Here is a 23,871-nt window from a genome sequence, read left to right as displayed (position 1 = left end):
GTAAATCACAATCAGGGTTCGTATTCACCTTAAATGGTGAAAAGCAGCTAAGGAGGCAATGTGGATCAAGAAGTTCATCACTGAACTTGGGGTGGTTCCCAGCGTTAATGAGCCTATACAGTTGTATTGTGACAACAATGGTGCTATTGCACAGGCAAAGGAACCCAAGTCTCATCAAAGATCAAAACACGTGCTCCGCAGATATCACCTGATTAGAGAAATCATTGATAGGATGGAAGTAAAGATCGATTATGTTCCCCACAGATGATAACCTAGCCTATTCTCTGACAAAATGAGTTTCTCAGAGAAAACATGATAGTCATTATGAGGCTTTAGGAAATGAATTTCAGTCAGATTGGCTCTAGGCCAAGTGGGAGATTGTTAGTACATAGGTGTCCTAGAGACAATCTGAGAGTCAGATGGATCCATGTACTTCTTTATTAGCTATGAATAAATTTTATGAATAAAAGCATTATTTATCTTGTTTTATATTGCATGTCTCAAATATTGAATATGAGTAATTGGATAAAGCCCTTGGAATGGAATGAGTGTCACATTGAGGATCTGTGATAGAAGTCACGATCATGAGGGCTCAATGACACCACACGTCCATTGCCATAAATATGTTCCTAGTCTAGAGATACCGATAATAGGCATTGGTTATCTCGGGTAAGACTAGCATGACTCAGCTACTTGCATGTAGATGCAAGGTAGAGTCCTCGTGAGCTACAGACATGGAGATGTCTTATCTGACTCGTGGGTGGACCTATTGGAGAATAGCTCGCACTGAACTGACCCACAAAGAGACACTACAAGGAAATCTCACAGATAGTATCAATAGGTAATGTCTCTTATTATTTGGGTGTGTCTTTCCTTAGACCTGACGTTGTCGTATAGACCTGTGCTCTGGAAGGCTTGCTTTGATTGTATATCTTGTCTGCCTGAAAAATGGAGACTTGTAGGTATACTCTTGGGCATGCCATAAGGACTCAGGGCTAGTGTGACAAGCTAAAGGAATTCGTCAATCTCTGTGAGAGATTAGGTTATCCATAGACCGGTGAAATCGGGATGACATTTATGGGACTCGGGAATCTATGCATAGTAAAGGAGTCATGAGATGGCCTGTTCTTTAGAGTTCGTAAATGAAGATTCCCTGTTTCGGCAAAAGCTAACCCTAGACCGCAGGGGTTGATACGCTTTCCTTGACCTAGGTCAATGGGATGGATAACCGAGACGAAAGGACAATTCACACGGTAACCAAATAGGTATAACAGGTTGATCATTCTATGAACTTAACTAGCTCTGGGACAACAAAGCATTGCTAGTGCTCTGGGTTGTCATTAGATGGATTGGGCCTAATGCGCCTAAGCCCATTTATGTCAGTGGCTATGTTGGGTCTGATGGGTCGCACACAAACACCTTAAGTTTTCTTGAATTCTAGCATATGTGTTTTGGGCCCAATAAAGCATAATGGGCCTAAGTTGGAAAAGCCCACATATTGGGCCAAGAGAGAGTAGGTGGCATCATGGGTCAAGTTGGACTTGATCCATGATGTAACCTATTTAATTTAAATGTTTAATTAATAAAATTAATTTGAATTTTAATTTTGAATTTCGAATTTGAAATTTGAATTTAAATAAAATTAATTTAAATTCTAATTTTGAATTTTGAATTTAAAATTATAATTTAAATATAGTCATTAAATTAGATTTATTGAAGATAGAGAAAATAAAGGAAACTAATCAATTAGATTGATTGGAAACAAATCAATTAGATTGATTGGAAACAAATCAATTGGATTGATTGACCAAAATTAAGGAAACCAATTAATTAAATTAATTAGTTGAAATTGGGGAAACAAATCAATTTGATTGATTGACCAAAATTAAGGAAACCAGTTAATTGAATTAATTGGCTGAAATTGGGGAAACAAATCAACTGGATTGATTGACCAAAATTAAGGAAACCAATTAATTAAATTAATTGGCCGAAATTAGGAGAAACAAATCAATTGGATTGATTGACCAAAATTAAGGAATCCAATTAATTAAATTAATTGGTTAAAATTTGGGAAACCAATCAATTGGATTGATTGGATAAAATTAAGGAAACCAATTAACTAAATTAATTGGTTGAAATTAGGGAAACCAATCAATTGGATTGATTGGATAAAATTAAGGAAATTACCCAATAAGATTGGGATTTGATGAGGGCGCTGATTTGACCTAATCTTAGGTTAACGAGTCGTCACATCTATATATATAGCCCATCTTCTTCCTTAGTTTCGTATCTCTTCTTCATCTCTAATTTTCTCCACTGAAACTTTAGCCAACACACACATCAGTGTGGCGGCTATCTCTCTCTTGGAATAACCAAAGGCATTACCCCAATCTCTATTCTTCTCTTGAGTCTAACAACCTCCATTGAAGAAGATTGGGCATTCGAAGAAGTGTTCTTCTCTTACAAGACAACAAGGTGGTGTGGATTTCCATCAGAAGACTTGTGTTCTTCAAGTCTGAAGAATTGATCAAGAAAGCATTTGATCAGGAATAATAATCCGAATAAAGGTATCTACTTTAAACCCTAACATGTCTATTGCATGATTCATTGGTTAAACATGATTGAGGGTGGGCAAATGTTGTTTCTTCCGCATAAAAATTTAATTTTTCCCTCTTTTATGTTCATGGCCTAGAATAGGCTTCTTACAGAGTTCTCATTGGCTGAGAAGAAAGCAAGACATGGGGGACTGCAATAAAACGGAAAATCTCAACAAAAGTTGTCCTATCCAACAAGTTGCAAGCTTCCAAACACTGTTGCTACTGCCCCAGCCATACTGTCCAGAAACCAATTCCAAGGAATTTTACAAGACTGCCTCTCACTCTTCTGCCTATAAATAGGACGTCCCAAACACGAAGACATCATCGAATTCCTAAGGGATCAAATTCCTTAAGAAGAAGATCAACTTAGTATTGTTTATAGTTTAATTTTGTATAGTTGTAATTATAGTTAAGTGACAATACTTCTTCTTAGTCTGTATCATTCTCTTGAGACTCCTCACGAGCATCAACCATCTTCTCCACTTTATATTTTGTTGTAATCTTGTTTCAATTTAATATAAGTGTTTCTTCTTTCCTTTCCATTCGTTATCTCTAAATTGAATCTCGGGTCTATGGGATTTCATCTTAGAATAATTATGTTTAAGTTAACAGCCATGAGCTAAACCATATGTGGAACGGATGAGCTGCAAAGCTCTTAAATAATTATTTTCAACTTCTTGACTGAAGCTTTTTGTATTTCTCTGACTAAGTAAGCTATATTCATTGTGTATCAATGGAAATTGAACACATACTGAGAAAGGAACTTCCTTAGGGAAGGGATTTCAGACAGCTTAGTCAATGGGGGAAGGTAGTGTTTTGGCAACGACACTATTGGTTACCTTAGGAATAAGGGGCCACTTCGTCCATTTTAAGGTTCTGTACCAAGTACCTGTTGGAGTCAGGGGAGTCATAGGAATATGGAAACTTGTGAGCCATCTAGTCCATGAGCTGAGGAATCAGAGTTGGCAGTTAAGAAACTGGGACAAAGCCAAAAGCTGCTAAGTCTTGAGCAAAGAAAATAACTATTTAAAATTGGAGCAGTAAATCCGTTCCTTGTGTTAAAACTGTTTTTAAAACCATCCACCTTGTTGTCTCTTTATTATAGTTATTACTGTTTTATTTTTTACTTTATTCAATCTTGTATCTATCAATCTCGAATGATTATTATCACACCTTCTTTTAACAAGAAAGATCACATATATAACGAAGCGAGTAGTTGTTTGCCATCAGACTGAACTTACTGTTCTTGAGGAACGTTGTCAAGACAGTGGGGAACGTTTGACCAGACAGTTCAATCACTAACTTTTCTTTTCATTTTCATTCTTTATAAGATAGTTTAAGACATTATTTAGAGTTCTATCCTCGTGAGAACGATAATCTGGGCATTAATACACCCATTATTACTTGATGCGTGCACTTGCACACTTGGGTTGGAAGTAAGGGAACAAAACTGTTCTCCCTTGCAAATATTAGAACAGATGAATGTCCTCCATCAGAATATACATTTTTTCCACCATCAGCAAACCAGCCAACAAGTTTTTGGCGCCGTTGCCAGGGATAGAAACACTGAATTTTGTTCTTAATACTGTTTTTAGTACATACTTGATGGGTCGTAAATTCGTTCCCATCTAGGCCCATTTTGATGGCAAAGTACTGCACGTTCCCTCATTTGATGCACAACTTCGGCATGAAATTCACTTGTTTTACACATTTGTGACAAAAACACAGTGGGAGAACGTATGATGACGTATTCCTTAAAATATATTAAAAGGGGAACGGATTGAGAAGCGTTTAATGCACCTACTCCACTCATTTAATGCCTCTGTACACTTTTGTTGGGTGGTTTGCTGATGGTGGAAAAATATAAGTTCTGATAGGGGACGTTCCTCTGTTCTTGCAGAACACAGATTTGTCCCTTAGTTCCAACCCAAGTGCGCAAGTGCACGCATCAAGTAATAAAGGGAGTATTAATGCCCAAATTATCGTTCCCACGAGGATAGAGCGCTAATTATTGATTTATCCTTGTTTATAAAGAGTAAAAATGAGAAGAAAAGTTAGTAAATGAACTGTCTGGTCAAACGTTCCCTACCGTCTTGACAACGTTCCTCAGGAACAATAGGTTCAACCTGATGGCAAACGGTTGCTCGCTGCGTTATGTATGTGATCCTTCTTCTTTAGAAGAAGGTGAGATAACAATCATTGGAGTTTTTATAAGTACTAAATAAAATAAAATAAAATAACTAAAACAGAAATAACTATAATCAAGAGACAACAAGGTGGTTGTTAAAACAGTTTAACAGAAGGAACAGATTCACTGCTTCACTCTTAAAAGGGTTGTTTTCTCTGCTCAAGACTTAGCACTTTTTGGCTTTGTCCCAGTTTCTTTGCCTGCCAACTCTGATTCCTCAGCTCATGGTCTAGATGGCTCACAAGTTTCCATATTCCTATGGCTCCCTTGACTCCAACAAGTACTTAGTTCAGAACCTTAAAATGGACGAGTTGGCCCCTTATTCCTAAGGTGACCAGTAGCATTTTTGCCATGACATCTACCTTCCCCCAATGGCTAAGCTGTCTGAAATCCCTTCCTTATGGAAGTTTCTTTCTCAGTATGTACCCAATTTCCATTAGCGCACAATGAATATAGCTTACTTAGCCAAAGAAATACAAAAAGCTTCAGTCAAGAGTTTTGAAAACAGTTCTATAAGAGTTTTACAATTTTTCCATTCCACAGATAGTTCAGCTCATGGCTGATAGTTTAAACATAATTATTCTCAACTGAAATCACATAGACCCGAGATTCAGTCAAGAGATAACAATTGAAACATAGAGAAAAATACTTATATTAATTTAAAAGACAGTTACAAAAAGAAACAGAAAATGGAGAAAGATGGTTTAATGCTCGTGAGGAGTCTTAAAGTTTGATACAGAGAAGGGAAGAGAGGTTGTCGCTTAACTATAGTTACTAACTACTACTAAGTGATCTCTTCCTTTCGGACTGTAAACCCTCCAGGATTCGATGATGTTTTTGTGTGAGGGAGGTCCTATTTATAGTTGGAAGAGGAATGGCAAGACTGTAATTCCCATGGAGCTAGTTGCTTGAATGAGGGGACGGGATGGTGGCAGCAGAGTGTGAAGCTTGCGTGAATTGCTGAATGGAACAGGGTTTGGTGATGATTAGCCATTGTTTGCAGGCCTTCCCATATTTTGCTTCTATTTTCAGCCAATGAGAACTCTTGATTCCCTGTTCTTCACGTTTCCAGCTGCTCAGTTGGTGCACCGCCTTGCTTTTTAGAAGTCTTTAACTCTACGTTACCTGCAAAGTGTACAGAAGCATTAAATGAATGGAACAGGTGCATTAAATGCGTCTCAGTCTGTTCCCCTTTTAATATGTTTTAAAGGAATATGTTACCATACGTTCCTCCACTGTGTTTTTGTCACAAATGTGTAAAACAAGTTATTTTCGTGCTGAAGTTGCTCATCAGATGAGGGAACGTGTGGTATTTTGCCATCAAAATGGGCTTAGATGGAAACGAATTTACGTCCAATCAAACACCCCAAAACTAAACTGTTGGTTGTCCTCAAACAACTCAGAAAGGAACTTGAGCCAGTGAGTAATTATAAACTTTTCAACAAATGAGCTACTCTTCATAGTTAAACAGTAAGAGGATTCTTTCCCCTGATAAGTGAAAGTTGCTGATCTTTCATCTCACTGTCACTCAAGGGTTGGTGTTTGCTCTGTCCATTCCTGGATTTTATTCTTCAGGACTTGCCTTTCTGCTGCGTTCCTATGAAGTGCAGCTGTCTTCCGTTCCAAGGATTCTTTGATGGGTAAGTATATGGAAATGTGGAAGAAGTGGTGGTTTGATTTGTGGGACCAAGGAACGTTTAGATTTTGTGTCTTTGAACTTGGACTTTTTCTGTTTTTGAGGGAACACCTTTTCTTGAACCTTTTTCCCCTTTTGGAGGAAGGTTTTCTGGTTTTTCTTGAATTCCTTTGAATGGTTGTTCCTCTTTTGCTTTGCTTGTCTTTCTTCTGTCCTTTTAATTCATTTTTGGATCTGTTCCTTGTTCTTTTTGGTTGACCAAGGGGTGTATGATGAAGGTGAGGTGAGTGTGTGATTCTGTTTGGTCCTTGGCAGTGGAGTTCATCCGTTCTTCAGCAGTACTTACAACATTAAGGCAAGTTGAGAAGTATCATTGTGGTTACACCTCCGGAACGCTCTCAGAAGTAGGTGTTTGGCATTTTTCGTTCCTTACCAGTTTGAGTTCACACAGATCAGCTTCTTTCAAAAATCTGAGGATTAAATTCCCTGCACTGTTTCTATTTTCAAGTACTCAGAGAAAGAACAGGCATGATTAGTCAGTGACTTTGTGTTTTATGTATGTTAGTTAATCCAAAAGAATTGGGCAGTCTTAATACTACAACTGAAATGCATGTATATACTAAACAGTTTGATAAAAAAAAAGGTCTTTTCTATTTCAAAAAGATTAATTACAAGGGGACGGAAAGAAAAAGAAATTAAAACAGAACTGAAAACAAACTAAGCTAAGATAAATAGGAAGGTTTTCTTGGGATTGTGTGGTCAGGGACCACCCCAAAACTACGTTCCTGGAACGAAACGTACTTTATTTGGACTTTTTGGAGAGGAACATCAGACGTTCCCTCATTTTTGGGAGCTATGTGGTTATGGATAACCACCCCAAAACTTTTCTCTTTATCAGAGAGCAAATGTATCTACTGGGTTGCCTCCCAGTCAGCGTTTAGTTTAATGTCTTTAGCTAGACATGGTACTTACCTCCATCAGTGGATAATTGTTTGAAGACAGATAGGGGCATGAGATTGATTCTGGCCCCTAAATCACACAAGGATTTCCCTTGGTACGTGTCTCCTATAATGCAAGGACTGGTGAAGCTTCCTGGGTCTTGAAGCTTAGGTGGGAGTCTGCCTAAGTACTGGCAACTCTCTTGTGTCATTTTTACAGTCTCATATTCCGTTATTCCTCTTTTTTTTAGAGGACATGTTTCATGAATTTTACGTACCTGGGCATCTGTTCTAGTGCGTCCACCAGAGGAATGTTGATGTGAAGTTGTTTTAAAATGTCCAGGAACTTTCCAAAGTGCTTATCCTCCTGTTGCTTTTTTGTTCTTTGAGGGAACAAAATTTTTGTTGATATTTTCCTGCTTTGAGTTGGACTGATTGGTTGGCTGTTGGCTTCCTTTTCAGGTTCTGGGTTCTGTTCATCTGTGACTGATGATTGTTGCTGTGCTTTTGGGGATGCTTCAGATGCTTCAGTCTGTTCCTTTTCCTTTGGTTGAAATGTGGGCTGTGTTGTGGCTTTCCCACTTCTTAAGGTGACAGCTTTGATTTGCTCTAAAGGGGAGATAGGTGTTACTTTTGGCTTGGTTGTTGAAGGAACGTTAGTTTTCCCTGCTAGTGATCCTTGTGTTCTAGTTTGAAGGTTGGCAACAATCTGCCCCAAATGGGACTCAATGTTCTTGACCACTGCATCATTCCTGGTGACATATTTCTTGACATAATTTTCTAGGGTGTTGATGCGTTGGTCATCTCTGTGGAACGGAAAGTAGTTGTTTCTTCTTTGTTCAAACATTCCACTGCTGCTACCTTGCTGATACTGCTGCTGATTGTTGTTGAATGGTCTCTGGTTAATGGGTGGCCTCCATTGGGTGTTGTGGTTCTGATCCTTAATGATAGTTCCTCCAAGGCTTGAATATGTATTTCGTCCTGCTTGTTGATTGTCTCTGGTGAAGTTTCTATTGCCAAAATTTTCTGCATAACACACCAATGCAGTGGATGGGCAGTCTGTTGAGTCATGAAGGTCACCACAGGCTGAGCATGGTTCTGGTTCAGCTGCTGTGAGTTGTAAGACTTCCATCCTTGGTGCTTCTTGGTCGGCTTTTAGGTTCTTCACTTCATTCAGGAGTGATGCCAGCTGGGCTTCCATGGAAGTTTGTTTATCTAGTTCTAGCATGCCTGGCTTCCTTACTGGGCTCACTCTATCTATTGGCCATTGGAGACATCTTTCAGCAGTCCCTTCTATGATTTCATATCTTGATTCAAGTGTTCCTGTAAAGAAATATCCTCCTGCAGCAAAATCTAGGTGAGATTGAGAAGTATGGTCAAGTCCTTTATAGAAAGATTGTAGCACTCCCCAACTCTCTACCCCATGGTTTGGACATTTTCTTATGATGTCCTTGTATCTCTCCCATGCTTCATAGAGATTTTCTCCATGAAACATTCTGAAGTTAGAGATTTCAGCTCTAACATCAGCTTGTCGAGACATTGGCAGAAATCTCTCTATGAACTTGTTAGAGAGTTCTTCCTATGTATGGATTGACCCAGGGGTGAGAGTTTTCATCCATGTTTTTGCTTTTAAGCCTAAGGAGTGAGGGAACAACCTCATTCTCATGCTCTATTCTGTTACACCCTCAGCTTTAAAATTGTCACAGGTATCTTGGAATGTGGTGAGGTGTGTGTAAGGATCTTCTGCAAGGAGTCCATTGAAGACCTCTGCTTCCCTAATCATGTGAAACATGATAGGTTTTAGTTCAAAATTGGGTGCTACAGGAGGGAGGATTACTCCCCTGTCTGGTCTGTTCCTAAAAGGAGCAGCCAAAGTTCTGAAGTTCTATTCAGGAGGAACCTCTTCATTGTTATTATTGTGATCAGCCATGTTTTCAGGAAATCTTTCCCAGAGGTTCCTTCTTCTCCTATGGAGTGTGCGTTCTGGCTCAGGATCAAAGAGAAACTCAGGTACTTCAATGGAGTGGTTAGAGTCTGTTTCAAACTCTTCACTCATAAACCAATAGCACAGGGAATATATATGCACAGCAGATTCAGTGATAAAGAAGAAAATATAAAAGTAATGTCAGATATACAGTATATGTGTTAGAAAACAATGATAAGAACAACAATTAGTGTTTCTATCCCCGGCAACGGCACCAAAAACTTGTCGGGTGGTTTGCTGATGGTGGAAAAATATAAGTTCTGATAGGGGACGTTCCTCTATTCTTGCATAACACAGATTCGTCCCTTAGTTCCAACCCAAGTGCACAAGTGCACGCATCAAGTAATAAAGGGAGTATTAATGCCCAAATTATCGTTCCCACGAGGATAGAGTGCTAATTATTGTTTTATCACTGTTTATAAAGAGTAAAAATGAGAAGAAAATTTAGTAAATGAACTGTCTGGTCAAACGTTCCCTACTGTCTTGACAACATTCGTCAGGAACAGTAGGTTCAACCTGATGGCAAACAATTGCTCGCTGCGTTATGTATGTGATCCTTCCTGTTTAGAAGAAGGTGAGATAACAATCATTGGAGTTTTCATAAGTACTAAATAAAATAAAATTACTAAAACAGAAATAACTATAACAAGAGACAACAGGGTGGTGGTTAAAACAGTTTAACAGAAGGAACAGATTCACTGCTTCACTCTTAAAGGGGCTGTTTTCTCTACTCAAGACTTAGCACCTTTTGGCTTTGTCCCAGTTTCTTTGCCTACCAACTCTGATTCCTCAGCTCATGGTCTAGATGGCTCACAAGTTTACATATTCCTACGGCTCCCTTGACTCCAACAGGTACTTAGTTCAGAACCTTAAAATGGACGAGTTGGCCCCTTATTCCTAAGGTGACCAGTAGCGTTTTTGCCATGACATCTACCTTCCCCCAATAGCTAAGCTGTCTGAAATCCCTTCCTTATGGAAGTTCCTTTCTCAGTATGTACCCAATTTCTATTGGCGCACAATGAATGTAGCTTACTTAGCCAAAGAAATACAAAAAGCTTCAGTCAAGAGTTTTGAAAACAGTTCTTTAAGAGTTTCACAGTTTTTCCATTCCACAGATAGTTCAACTCATGGATGATAGTTTAAACATAATTATTCTCAACTGAAATCACATAGACCCGAGATTCAGTCAAGAGATAACGATTGGAACGAAGAGAAAATACTTATATTAATTTAAAAGACAGTTACACAATGAAACAGAAAATGGAGAAAGATGGTTTAATGCTCGTGAGGAGTCTTAAGGTTTGATACAGAGAAGGGAAGAGGGGTTGTCGCTTAACTATAGTTACAACTGAAAATTAAACTGAGTTACTAACTACTACTAAGTGATCTCTTCCTTTCGGACAGCAAACCCTCCAGGCTTCGAAGATGTTTTTGTGTGAGGGAGGTCCTATTTATAGCTAGAAGAGGAATGGCAAGACTGTGATTCCCTTGGAGCTAGTTGCTTGAATGAGGGGACGGGACGGTGGCAGCAGAGTGTGAAGCTTGCGTGAATTGCTGAATGGAACAGGGTTTGGTGATGATTAGCCGTTGTTTGCAGGTCTTCCCATGTTTTTCTTCTGTTTTCAGGCAATGAGAACTCTTGATTCCCTGCTCTTCACGTTTCCATCTACTCAGTTGGTGCACCGCCTTGCTTTTTAGAAGTCTTTAACTCTACGTTACCTGCAAAGTGTACAGAAGCATTAAATGAATGGAACAGGTGCATTAAATGTGTCTCAGTCCGTTCCCCTTTTAATAAATTTTAAAGGAATACGCTACCATCCGTTCCCCCACTGTGTTTTTGTCACAAATGTGTAAAACAAGTAATTTTCATGCTGAAGTTGCTTATCTGATGAGGGAACGTATGGTATTTTGCCATCAAAATGGGCTTAGATGGGAACGAATTTACGTCCCATCAACTTTGCAGGAAACGTAGATACAAAGTCTTCGAAAAGCAGAGGCAGTGCACCAACTAAGCACTAGGAAACATGAAGAACAGAAAATCAAGAGTTCTCATTGGCCAAAAAAGAAAGCAAGGCATGGGAAGAACTGCAAAGAGCGACTAATCATCAACAAACACTGTCCCATCCAGCAATTTGCACATCTTCTACACTCTATTGCCACCGCCACGCCCTTTCATGCAAGAACCAGCTCCAAAGGAATTACAAGACTGCCACTTTTCTTCTCCCTATAAATAGGACGTCTCACACACAAAAACATCATCGAATTCTGGACGGATTGAAGTCCTAAAGGAAGAAGATCACCTAGTAGTAGTAGTAGCTTAGTTTTATTTAAGTTGTAACTGTAACTAAGTGACAACCCCTCTTCTCTTCTCTGTATCAACCCTTAAGACTCCTCACGAGCATCAAACCATCCTTCTCCATTTTCTGTTTTTGTGTAAATTGTCTTTTAATTTAATATAAGTGTTTCTTCTTTTCGTTCCATTCGTTATCTCTAAGCTGAATCTCGGGTCTATGGGATTTCATATTGGAATAATTATGTTTCAAATATCAGCCATGGGCTGAACTATCTGTGGAACGGATAAACTGCAAAACTCTTAAAGAACTATATTCAAAACTCTTGACTGAAGCTTTTTGTATTTCTTTGGCTAAGTAAGCTATATTCATTGTGTATCAATGGAAATTGAACACATACTGAGAAAGGAACTTCCATAAGGAAGGGATTTTAGACAGCTTAGCCATTGGGGGAAGGTAGTGTCATCGTAAAAACACTACTGGTCACCTTAGGAATAAGGGGCTAACTCATCCATTTTAAGGTTCTGTACTAAGTACCTGTTAGAGTCAAGGAAGCCATAAAAATATGGAAACTTGTGAGCCATCTAGTCTATGAGCTGAGGAATCAGAGTTGGCAGATAAGAAACTGGGACAAAGCCAAAAAGTGTTAGGTCCTGAGTAGAGAAAATAGCTATTTAAGAATGGAGCAGTGAATCCGTTCCTTCTGTTAAACTGTTTTAAAACCATCCACTTGTTGTCTCTTAATTATAGTTATTTCTGTTTAAATATTTATACTTTATTTTAAGCTGTTATCTAACAAACTTCAATGAATATTATCTCACCTTCTTCTAATCAGGAAGGATCACATACATAACGCAGCGAGCAATTGTTTGTCATCAGATTGAACTTACTGTTTCCTGAGGAAAGTTGTCAAGACAGTAAGGAACGTTTGACTAGACAGTTCATTCACTAACTTTTCTTTTCATTTTCATTCTTTATAAAACAGTATAAGACAATATTTAGAGTTATATCCTCATGGGAACGATAATCTGGGCCTTAATATACCCTTTATTACTTGATGCGTGCACTTGCGCACTTGGGTTAGAAGTAAGGGAGCAAATCTGTGTTCTGTTTAGAACAGAGGAACGTCCCTCATTAGAACTTATCTTTTTCCACCATCAGCAAACCACCCAACAACACTCTGTATAGTTTATTTTATTTTAATTCTTGACACTAATTCTGTTATTCTTATAACTTGTGATTTATGGTTTATGAGTGAAGATTCTGAAATAGATTCTTCCCACTCCACTGAAGTACCTTAGTTTCTCTTTGATTCTGAACCAGAACGTACCTTACACAGAAGAAGAAGAAACCTCAGGGAAGAAATTTTTGAAAATATGCCCGATCACAATAATAATAAAGACGTTCCCCCTGAACAAAACTTTAGAACTTTGGCTGCTCGTTTCAGGAACAGACCAGAGAGAGGAGTAATCCTCCCTACTATAGCACCTAATTTTGAACTGAAACCCATCATGTTTCACATGATTAGGGAAGCTGGAGTCTTCAATGGACTCCCTGCAGAAGATCCTTACATACACCTCACAACATTCCAAGATATCTGTGATAATTTTAGAGCTGAGGGTGTGACAGAGGAAAGTATGAGAATGAGGTTATTTCCTCACTCCTTGGGCTTAAAAGCAAAAACATGGGTGAAAACTCTAACCCCTGGATCAATACATTTGTGGGAGGAACTCTCTAACAAGTTTATAGAGAGGTTTCTCCCTATGTCTCGCCAAGCTGATGTGAGAACAGAGCTCTCTAACTTCAGAATGTTTTATGGAGAAAATCTCTATGAAGCTTGGGAGAGATACAAGGACATCATCAGAAAATGTCCAAACCATGGGTAGAGAGTTGGGGAGTATTGCAGTCTTTCTATAAGGGCCTTGACCATACCTCTCAATCACATTTAGATTTTGCTGCAGGAGGATATTTTTTTTACATGAACTCTTGAATCCAGGTCTGACATTATAGAAGGCACTGCAGAAAAATGTCTCCAGTGGCCAATAGACAGGGTGATCCCAGTAAGGAAGCCTGGCATGCTAGAACTAGACAAACAAACTTCCATGGAAGCACAGGTAGCCTCACTCATGAATGACGTGAAGAGCCTGAAAAATGATCAAGAAACACCAAGGATGGAAGTCTTGCAACTCATAGCAGTTGAAACTGAACCATGCTCAGCCTGTGGCGACCTTCATGATTCAACAGACTGCCCATCCACTGCATTGGTGTGTTATGCAGAAAACTTTGGAAACAGGAACTTCACCCAAGCCAGGGACAATCAGCAAGCAGGACGCAACACCAATTCCAACCCTGGAGGAACTATCATGAAAGATCAGAACCATAATCCCCAATGGAGGCCACCCATGAACCAAAGACCATTCAACAATCAGCAGCAGCAGTATCATCAAGGCAGCAGCAATGGAACATTTGAACAACAAAAAAGAACCAACCACAGTAACATTACAGATGGCAGACAGGTCCATTGTTAAACCAGAAGGGAAGATTGAAGATCTACTAGTTAAAGTGGATAAATTCATCTTACCCGCTGACTTCATCATCTTGGATTGCGAAGCTGACATTGACGTTCCCATCATTCTGGGTAGACCATTCCTAGCAACTGGAGGAGTGGTCATCAATGTACAAAAAAGGGAGCTGACCATGAAAGTTCATGATGATGAAATCAAATTCAATATCGTGAAAGCAATGAAGTTCCAGGATGAAGATGAGGATTTGGAAGAGTGCTCTGCAATCACCCTGTTAGATAACCAGTTCAACAGGAAAATGGAAGAAGAAGAAGTTGAGGAAGGAGAAGGTCCACAAAAGGAAGAACATAATTGCTATCTGCAAGAAAGGAAACCTGAACCTCTGTTAAGAACTGAAAAGGAAAAGCAACTCAAAAGACCATCTTCGGTACAACCACCTGAATTGGAACTCAAGCCTCTTCCCAAACACTTAAAGTATGCATACCTAGGAAACAATGACACTCTCCCTATGATCATCTCCTCATTTCTCACCAAAGAACAAGAAGAACTACTGATCAACAAGCTGAAAAAATACCAAGGAGCTATCGGTTGGACCATAGCAGATCTCAAAGGTATCAGTCCTTCGTTTTGTATGCATAAGATATTATTAACTGATCCTAACAATTTTTTAGTAGAACACCAGAGGAGATTAAATCCAATATCTGACAGCAATTGTGTAAGTCCTGTCCAATGCGTTCCCAAAAAGGGGGGCATCACTGTGGAATTAAATGAGAAAAATGAGCTGATCCCCGTAAGAAAAGTTACCGGGTGGAGAATTTGCCAAGATTACAGAAAGCTCAATAATGCTACCAGAAAAGACCACTTCCCACTCCCTTTTACAGATCAGATGTTGGATCATCTAGCAGGTAAGGAATATTTCTATTTCCTCGATGGTTATTCTGGATATAATCAAATTTCTCTAGCTCCCGAAGATCAACACAAAACCACCTTCACTTGCCCATATGGAACATTTGCTTTCAGAATGATGCCTTTCGGGTTATGTAATGCACCAGCAACGTTCCAGAGGTGTATGTTCTCTATCTTCTCTGATCTGATAGGTGAAGGAGTAGAAGTGTTCATGGATGACTTCTCGGTGTTAGGAACGTCATATGACCACTGCCGGATAACCTAGAAGAAGTCCTCCAAAGATGTCTTTCCTCTAATCGGGTACTTAACTACCACTTCATGGTGAAAGAAGGAATCGTCTTGGGACATAAAATCTCAAAAAAAAAAGGCTAGAGGTGGATCAAGCCAAAGTAGAAGCAATATCAAAGATGCCACCACCGGTTAATGTCAAAACTCTGAGGTCTTTTCTTAGGCATGCAGGTTTCTGCAAAAGGTTCATTAAAGATTTTTCCAAAATAGGTAGACCTTTGTGCCACTTGTTAGAAAAAGATATGAAATTTGAGTTTAAATCTGATTGTCTGAAAGCTTTTGAAGCCTTGAAAGATAGGCTTATTACTACACCTTTCATCCAACCTCCGGACTGGAACTTACCATTTGAACTAATGTGTGATGCAAGTGACTACGCTATTGGGGTAGTTCTGGGCCAAAGGAAGGATAAACTCTTTCGTGGCATATACTATGCTAGCAAAACTTTGAATGAAGCTCAGGTGAACTATACAGTCACTGAAAAGGAGCTGTTGGCTGTAGTATATGCCTGTGAAAAGTTCAGACCTTACTTTTTAGGATCAAAAGTTACTATTCATACTGACCATGCAGCTCTCAAGTACCTTTTTACCAAGAAAGAAGCAAAGCCAAGACTGATAAGATGGATCCTGCTACTGCAAGAATTCAATCTGGAGATCAATGAAAGAAAAGGATGTGAAAACCAAATTGCTGATCACCTGCCCAGATTAGAACACATTGAAGTGGGACTACCAGTCAGGGAAACGTTCCCTGATGAGCAATTGTTTGCCATCAATCACACAGAAATGGACTTTCCTTGGTTTGCTGATATACCCAACTTCCTTGCAGCAGGGCTGGAACCATATGAGGCAAACAGGATGCAGAAGAAGAAATTTTTTCATGATTGCAGGAACTATCTCTGGGATGAACCATTATTGTTCAAAAGATGCGCAGATCAGATGATAAGGAGATGTGTTCCAGAGGAAGAACAACCCCAAATCCTTCTACACTGCCACTCATCCCCATATGGAGGCCACTTGGGCGGAACAAGAACTGCATCCAAGGTTCTTCAATCAGGTTTTTACTGGCCTTCCCTTTTTAAAGACGCACTTCAATATGCTAAACAATGTGATAAATGTGAAATGGAAGGTAACTTAACCAAACAAAATGAAATGCCCCTTAATCCCATTTTAGAAGTTGAATTATTTGATGTTTGGGGCATTGATTTTATGGGACCTTTTCTTCCTTCTCGTGGGAACAAATTCATATTAATGGCTATTGATTATGTAAGCAAGTGGGTGGAAGTGGTTGCTTTACCCACTAATGATGCTAAGGTGGTTATAGAATTTCTAAAGAAAAACATTTTGACCAGATATAGGACCCCTCGCTGTCTCATCAGCGATGGAGGAAAACATTTCATTAACCGCCAACTTGAGAGATTGATGGAAAAATATGGAGTTAAACACAAGGTTGCTACCCCATATTATCCACAAACTAGTGGTTTCATTGAGGTCGCTAACCGAGAGGTTAAGAGGATCTTAGAGAAGGTAGTCAACCCTTCTCGGAAAGACTGGTATCTCAAGTTAGATGAAGCATTATGGGCTTACAGAACTGCATATAGGACACCCTTAGGATGTTCCCCACATAGATTGGTATTTGGCAAAGCATGCCATCTTCCCCTTGAACTAGAACACAAAGCATATTGGGCAGTGTATGCCCTCAACATGGATGAAAAGGCAGCAGGAGGAAAGAGACTGCTACAACTGGAAGAGCTAGAAGAATTCAGAGGGAACACGTATGAGAATAATAAATTATACAAAGAAAAGATGAAGAAGTGGTATGATAAAAGGATCAAGAACAGAGACCTAAAAATTGGCCAGACAGTGTTACTCTTCAATTCTAGACTCAGACTGTTCCCAAGCAAACTCAAATCAAGATGGACTGGGCCATACCAAATTATAAGTGATGCAGGAAATGGAGCATTTGAGATTCAAGGGTCTGAACATGGTTGTTCTTTCAAAGTTAATGGGCACAGATTGAAACTATATGCGGATGAAACCTTCAATGAAAAAGAAGAAAGTATCCCTCTCTCTGAGTCCACCTGAAAGGTAAGTACCATGTCTAGCTAAAGACATTAAACTAAGCGCTGACTGGGAGGCAACCCAATGGATACATTTGCTATCTAACAAAGAGCAAAGTTTTGGGGTGGTTAACCTTAATCACATAGCTCCCAGAAGGAGGGAACGTCTTAAGTTCATATCCAAAGTCCAAATAATATACGTTCCGTTCCAGGAACATAGTTTTGGGGTGGTTCACTAACCACACAATCCCAATTTTTCCTTTCCAAAAAAGGGGGGAGGAGAAGAAAGAAAACCATCCTGATTGTTTAAGTTTTAGTTTATTTTCAGTATAGTTTATTTATTTCCCTTTCCGTTCCCTTGTAAATATTCTCTTTTTGCAATGAAAAATCTTTTTGATCAAACTGCTTGGTACATATATTTCAATTATAATATGAAGAGAATTTAATCTTCAGATTGAAATATTTCAATTGAAATAGGAAAAGTGAAGAGAATTTAATCTTCAGATTCTTGAGGGATGCTGATCTGTGTGAACTAAAGCTGGTAAGGAACGGAAAAAGTCCAAACACTTACTTATGAGAGCATTCCTGAGGTGTAACCACAATGAAACTTCTAAACTTGCCTTGATGCTGTAAGTACTGCTGAAGAACAGATGGATTTCACTAACCAGGATCAAACAGAACCATACACTCACTTCCATTCCATCCATAAACACCAACATATCACAAGGTCAACCATAAAGGGCAAGGAACGAATCCAAAAATGAACAAAAAGGACAGAAAAAGGAAAACAAAGAAAACGGGAATAGCCATTCAAAAGAATTCAGAAGAAAATACCAGAAAACTTTCCTTTAAGGAAGAAAAGGTACAAAAAGACAAGGTGTTCCCTCAAACAGAAAAAGTCCAGTTCAAAAGCACACAAAAAACTGAATGTTCCTTGACCCCATGATTATGACCACCATAAACCCACTTCTCCAAAAGATCGTTGGAAGGGAAGAAATCTGCAATTCATAGGAAAATAGCAGAAAAGCAAGTTCTGAAGCACATCCAGGAATGGACAGGGAAAACACCAAGCCCTGAGTGATAGTGAGACAGAAGATCAACAACCTTCACTTATCTTGGAACAAATTCTTTCTACTTGTTACCTATGAAAAGTAGTTCATTTTTTAAAAAGCTTATGATTGCTCACTGGCTCAAGTTTCTTTCTGTTGAGCTATTCTTTGAAATTAAGCAGCCTAAACCACTATTTCTGAGTTGTTTGAGGACAACCAACAGTTTAGTTTTGGGGTGTTTGATGGGACGTAAATTTGTTCCCATCTAAGCCCATTTTGATGGCAAAATACCATTCGTTCCCTCATCTGATGAGCAACTTCAGCATGAAAATCACTTGTTTTACACTTTTGTGACAAAAACACAGTGGGGGAACGGATGATGACGTAATCCTTTGGAAAACATATTAAAAGGGAAACGGATTGAGAGCATTTATTGCACCTGCTCCATGCTTATGATCACTTTGCAGGAAACGTGGAAACAACGTCTTCGTAAGGCAGAGGCGATGCACCACTCAAGCACAAAGAAACGTGAACAGCAGGGAATAAAGATTTCTCATTGGATGAGAAGAAAGCAAGACATGGGATGGGGTACTGCAATAAAACGAAAAATCTCAACAAAAGTTGTCCCATCCAACAAGTTGCAAGCTTCCAAACACTGTTGCCACCGCCCCAGCCATACTGTCCAGAAACCAATTCCAAGGAATTTTACAAGACTGCCACTCACTCTTCTTCCTATAAATAGGACATCCCAAAGACGAAGACATCATCGAATTCCTAAGGTATCAAATTCCTTAAGAAGATCAACTTAGTATTGTTTATAGTTTAATTTTGTATAGTTGTAATTATAGTTAAGTGACAACACTTCTTCTTAGTCTGTATCATTCACTTGAGTCTCCTCACGAGCATCAACCATCTTCTCCACTTTATATTTTGTTGTAATCTTTTTTGTTTCAATTTAATATAAGTGTTTCTTCTTTCCTTTCCATTCGTTATCTCTAAAATGAATCTCGGGTCTATGAGATTTCAGCTTAGAATAATTGTTTAAGTTAACAGCCATGAGCTGAACCATCTGTGGAACGGATGAGCTGCAAAGCTGTTAAATAATTATTTTCAAAACTCTTGACTGAAGCTTTTTGTATCAATGGAAATTGAACACATACTGAGAAAGGAACTTCCTTAGGGAAGGGATTTCAGACAGCTTAGTCAGTGGGGGAAGGTAGTGTTTTGGCCATGACACTATTGGTTACCTTAGGAATAAGGGGCCACTTCGTCCATTTTAAGGTTCTGTACCAAGTACCTGTTGGAGTCAAGGGAGCCATAGGAATATGGAAACATGTGAGCCATCTAGTCCATGAGCTGAGAAATCAGAGTTGGCAGTTAAGAAACTGGGACAAAGCCAAAAGGTGCTAAGTCTTGAGCAGAGAAAATAACTATTTAAGAATGGAGCAGTAAATCTGTTCCTTGTGTTAAAACTGTTTTTAAAACCATCCACCTTGTTGTCTCTTGATTATAGTTATTACAATTTTTTTTTTACTTTATTCAATCTTGTATCTATCAATCTCAAATGATTATTATCACACCTTCTTTTAACAGGAAGGATCACATATATAACGAAGCGAGTAGTTGTTTGCCATCAGACTGAACTTACTGTTCTTGAGGAACGTTGTCAATACAATGGGGAACGTTTGACCAGACAGTTCAATCACTAACTTTTCTTTTTATTTTCATTCTTTATAAGATAGTTTAAGACACTATTTAGAGTTCTATCCTCGTGGGAACGATAATCTGGGCATTAATACACCCATTATTACTTGATGCGTGCACTTGCGTACTTGGATTAGAACTAAGGGAACAAAAATGTTCTCCCTTGCAAATATTAGAATAGAGGAACGTCCTCCATCAGAATATACATTTTTTCCACCATCAGCAAACCACCCAACAACCACCTTTTCTCATGCTTTCTTCACAAAACTTCAATGTGTGAGTATGCTCTAGCCTTGGAAAGTTGAAAAACCATTCATTTCTAAGTTGTAGCTTCAATTTGGGTGAGTGTAGGGTGCTGACTTCTTGGTGTGCTTTGTGGGAGTCATCTTCTTCACACTTGGTGCTTCAAGAAGATACCTTGAAGGAAAAAAGGCCAAGCTTGGTGATCATTTTCGTGGCCTTACTTGTGCAGCATATTTGGGGGTATTGAAGCCACTAAATCACTGCCATTTTCTGTGTTCTTGAGCCCATAGGTATACCATGATCATTCTCCTTTGAAATCCATGATTTTAGCTTGTTTAAGTCACTAAAAGAGGGAACTTTGATTAATCAAGTTAAAAGTTGTTAATCTATGCATGTTTAATAATTTTGAATATCTGTTTTGGTAAAAAATCGGACCATGGGGAAGCTTTGGGGTCTTGGATTATGTAGAAAAATTCTGCAGAAATCTGTTCTGTCCGCGTGGTGATCGATTACCTTTCGTATGGTAATCTGTTACCATGTGCAGTAATCGATTACCCTGTTTTTAGTAATCGGTTATCATGTGCAGTGATCGATTACTCTGTTTTGGTAATCGGTTACCATGTTGAGTAATCGATTACCCATTGTTCGGTAATCGATTACCCCCTGTAAGAATGACCAGAAACCAGTTTTTTATGCGTGGGAAAGTCCCCATTTGGGCATGATGCCCTAGGTAGTAAGTATTACTATTGGGAAACATTAATACCTTTAATGGTGGGGCTTAATGCTTGATAATTATAAACTAGAAAGGATGTAAACGAAAAAGGAAACGTATCATAATGTAATGAACTTCTAGAGGTTGAATGTTGATGATGTTTCTGTTATAAACAAACTGTGAGTGGGCTGTTTGGTGACGTGGCTGGTGTGGACTCATTTTTGGATTGATAGCTTGAGAGGTAAGCTTTCGTGTCCTCGGTTTTATCCATTATTGGTTCCACCATACCTCATGGAGGGATCATTTATATGCATGATGTGTTTTCATGAAATGATGATTATTGAAATGCTATTGAGGTGTTGAGTGCAAGTGCCTTATGACATGTATGTGGTGTTCCACCTAGACGGTAAGCCTGAGTATGTGGAGACATACAAGATGGTGATTCTGTAGGTGAGGTACAAACGGTGTTCCTTGTACTATAGGTTGTAGACGTATGTAATTCCTTCATGTTTATTCTCTGACCAGTAGGATTCTGACACAGATGACATGATTATATGCAGCATTGCACAGACTTTGGAAATGATATTATTATACTGTTTTTGAAATTATATTGCATATATAAGTGAGCATGGGGTGGAGAGATCCTTGAGGACCCCTTGTCTTACTGAGATTTATTTTAGAGATTTCACCCCGTGTTGGGGCACATTTCAGGTACAGGTACCGTAGGGGTTGAGACCTCTAGCGGCAGGAGGCCGGAGCTGAGTTGATATGCATGCTGTTTATGCTGATATGCTTGGGTGTTGACCATGTTTTATTTTCATTATATTGCTTATTGAGTTGAGACCATGTTGGTCCTAATTTAACGATGCAAGTTCTTACAGTATGTACCTCATTGACTTAACCCTTTATTTATAAATAGATTACCTGGTAGGAGCAAATTTATGGGCCTCTTAGGAATGTTGGGATTCAGTTCCTGATCCAATGTTGTCGTACTAAGATTAGTATAATTAAGGAATCTTTTCTTAATTTTTCTCTTAACTGTTAGCGCTTCTTAGACCTTCTAGAATGAGAGTCTTTATATCACGTCCATAAAATTAATCAAACTTATTTTAAAATGATTACACTTATTTTTAAAGGCACAAAACATTTATTATACCATAAAAGTAAAGAGTTTAATGTTTTTCATGTTATAGAAGATAAAATTATCTCATATACATACATAAAAATGTATGAGACTAATGTGAGGAGAAAAGAGAGAAAAAAACATGGATTCTACACATTTTTTTGTGTCTGTAGCAGATAAAATTTATCTCTTACAACATAAGAAATATTATTCCTAAAAATAAAATATATTCTTAAAGGTAACTTCAACTAACCCTAGATATTTGTCGAAAAAATGCTAGGCCAAGTTGCCTAGAGCTTTGTTCTTTGCGCGTACTTTCTCCCGTCATTGTGGACTACAGCAGCGTCTCAATCTCTATGAGATACCATTTTGTAACGCTCGATGCCTAGATATTTCATTTTTCTTCTCTCTAGAAGCAATAGTTAGTAAATGTCATGTTCACCCAATTTATAAAACCCGGATCAGTCTTCGAATCCGTCAGGATATTGAATTGGTAAATCACTGGTTTAACCAATGAGGCATCAGTTCAACCGCTTAAACCGGATTTATATACAAAATAGATATAACAACAAATTTTTGATTGATAAGCTATGTTGATGTGCACCCTTCCCTTATGTTTTGCTGTCAATAATAATAATAACAAAACATTAATGTGATTATTAAATAATCACGGTCTTTGTAACAAAAATAAGTTGCAATAAAGCTAATGCAGTGATCTGATGTAATGATATCATGCTGACTAACGTTAAAAGGATGAACTTTGTTGGTCTTCCTTTGATCAGGTCTCATTTTATGAGTACTGGTAGATGGCAAATACCAAAAGCTATTTCACCACTGTGAAGTGAAAATGTAATAGTAGTTGTAGAATTGGTCTATTTATAACTCCTAAGGCAACACTTCGATTCGACGAACACGTTTCTCTTAAATCTGTGCCTGCTGTGCTCTTAAATCTAATTCAGAACAGTTTAATTCTTTATTGATTTTTTATTTTTATATTTTGCCGTAGTTGGTGAGGGGTTGACAAAGAAACATTGATCTTGATCTTGTCCAACACTTTTGCTAAACCTAGTGAAAGTAAGTACGAATCCTAGTTTTCACCACTGTAACCCTTCCCGAATTAGAGCTGCACTAGACAAAGTAAGAAGAAAACATAGAAATTTCTTGCACTTAACAAGTTTATATATATTCCAGCCACTACAAAAAAAATAGATAATTAGTGGAAGTTATTTAGTGTAGATCAAAAAAACCTCCATTTAATTTCTGGCAAATTTTAGACCTCCACAATTTGTCAGTATGTTTTTCTATTTTATATTGCTTTATATATATAATGTCTTTTTAATTTCTATTCACATTTTGATATTAATTAGAGTAATTATCTTTTTGCGTCCCTAACAAAAATACGGTCCCCACTTTAGTCTCTTACAAAAAGAAATTATCCTTCTGGTCCCTATGAAATTCAAAGTGGATCCATTTAGTTGAAATTGTGATACCTCACAAATTCAAAAAAGATCCATATTAGTCCCTCCATTATTAAAACCAAAGAGGTGTTCTTCTTCTTTTGTTGTGTCTCCTCCTCCAACTAAGCATGATGTGTTCCTCATCTTCCGAGGGGAAGACACATGTAACGGTTTCGCCCA

At 38.4% G+C, this 23,871-nt stretch overlaps 2 non-coding genes across 2 annotated transcripts; one reads left to right on the top strand and one right to left on the bottom strand.

Moving 5' to 3' along the window:
• The first annotated feature begins 8,777 nt into the window (after positions 1-8,777).
• On the top strand, positions 8,778-8,884 carry LOC133310448 (small nucleolar RNA R71). Its single transcript, XR_009751456.1, has one exon. It is a non-coding gene; the product is annotated as a small nucleolar RNA R71 (small nucleolar RNA).
• A 4,528-nt stretch (positions 8,885-13,412) lies between these two features.
• LOC133310463 (small nucleolar RNA R71) lies at positions 13,413-13,519 on the bottom strand. The gene has a single exon (XR_009751461.1). It is a non-coding gene; the product is annotated as a small nucleolar RNA R71 (small nucleolar RNA).
• Positions 13,520-23,871: the final 10,352 nt, after the last annotated feature.

The sequence above is a fragment of the Gastrolobium bilobum genome, unplaced genomic scaffold (genome assembly GCF_033153095.1).
Source record: "Gastrolobium bilobum isolate Gb01-03AN ecotype WA unplaced genomic scaffold, APGP_CSIRO_Gbil_v1 utg7937, whole genome shotgun sequence".
In the NCBI taxonomy this organism is placed as follows: domain Eukaryota; kingdom Viridiplantae; phylum Streptophyta; class Magnoliopsida; order Fabales; family Fabaceae; genus Gastrolobium; species Gastrolobium bilobum.
This window is presented reverse-complemented; position numbering and strand designations above follow the sequence as displayed.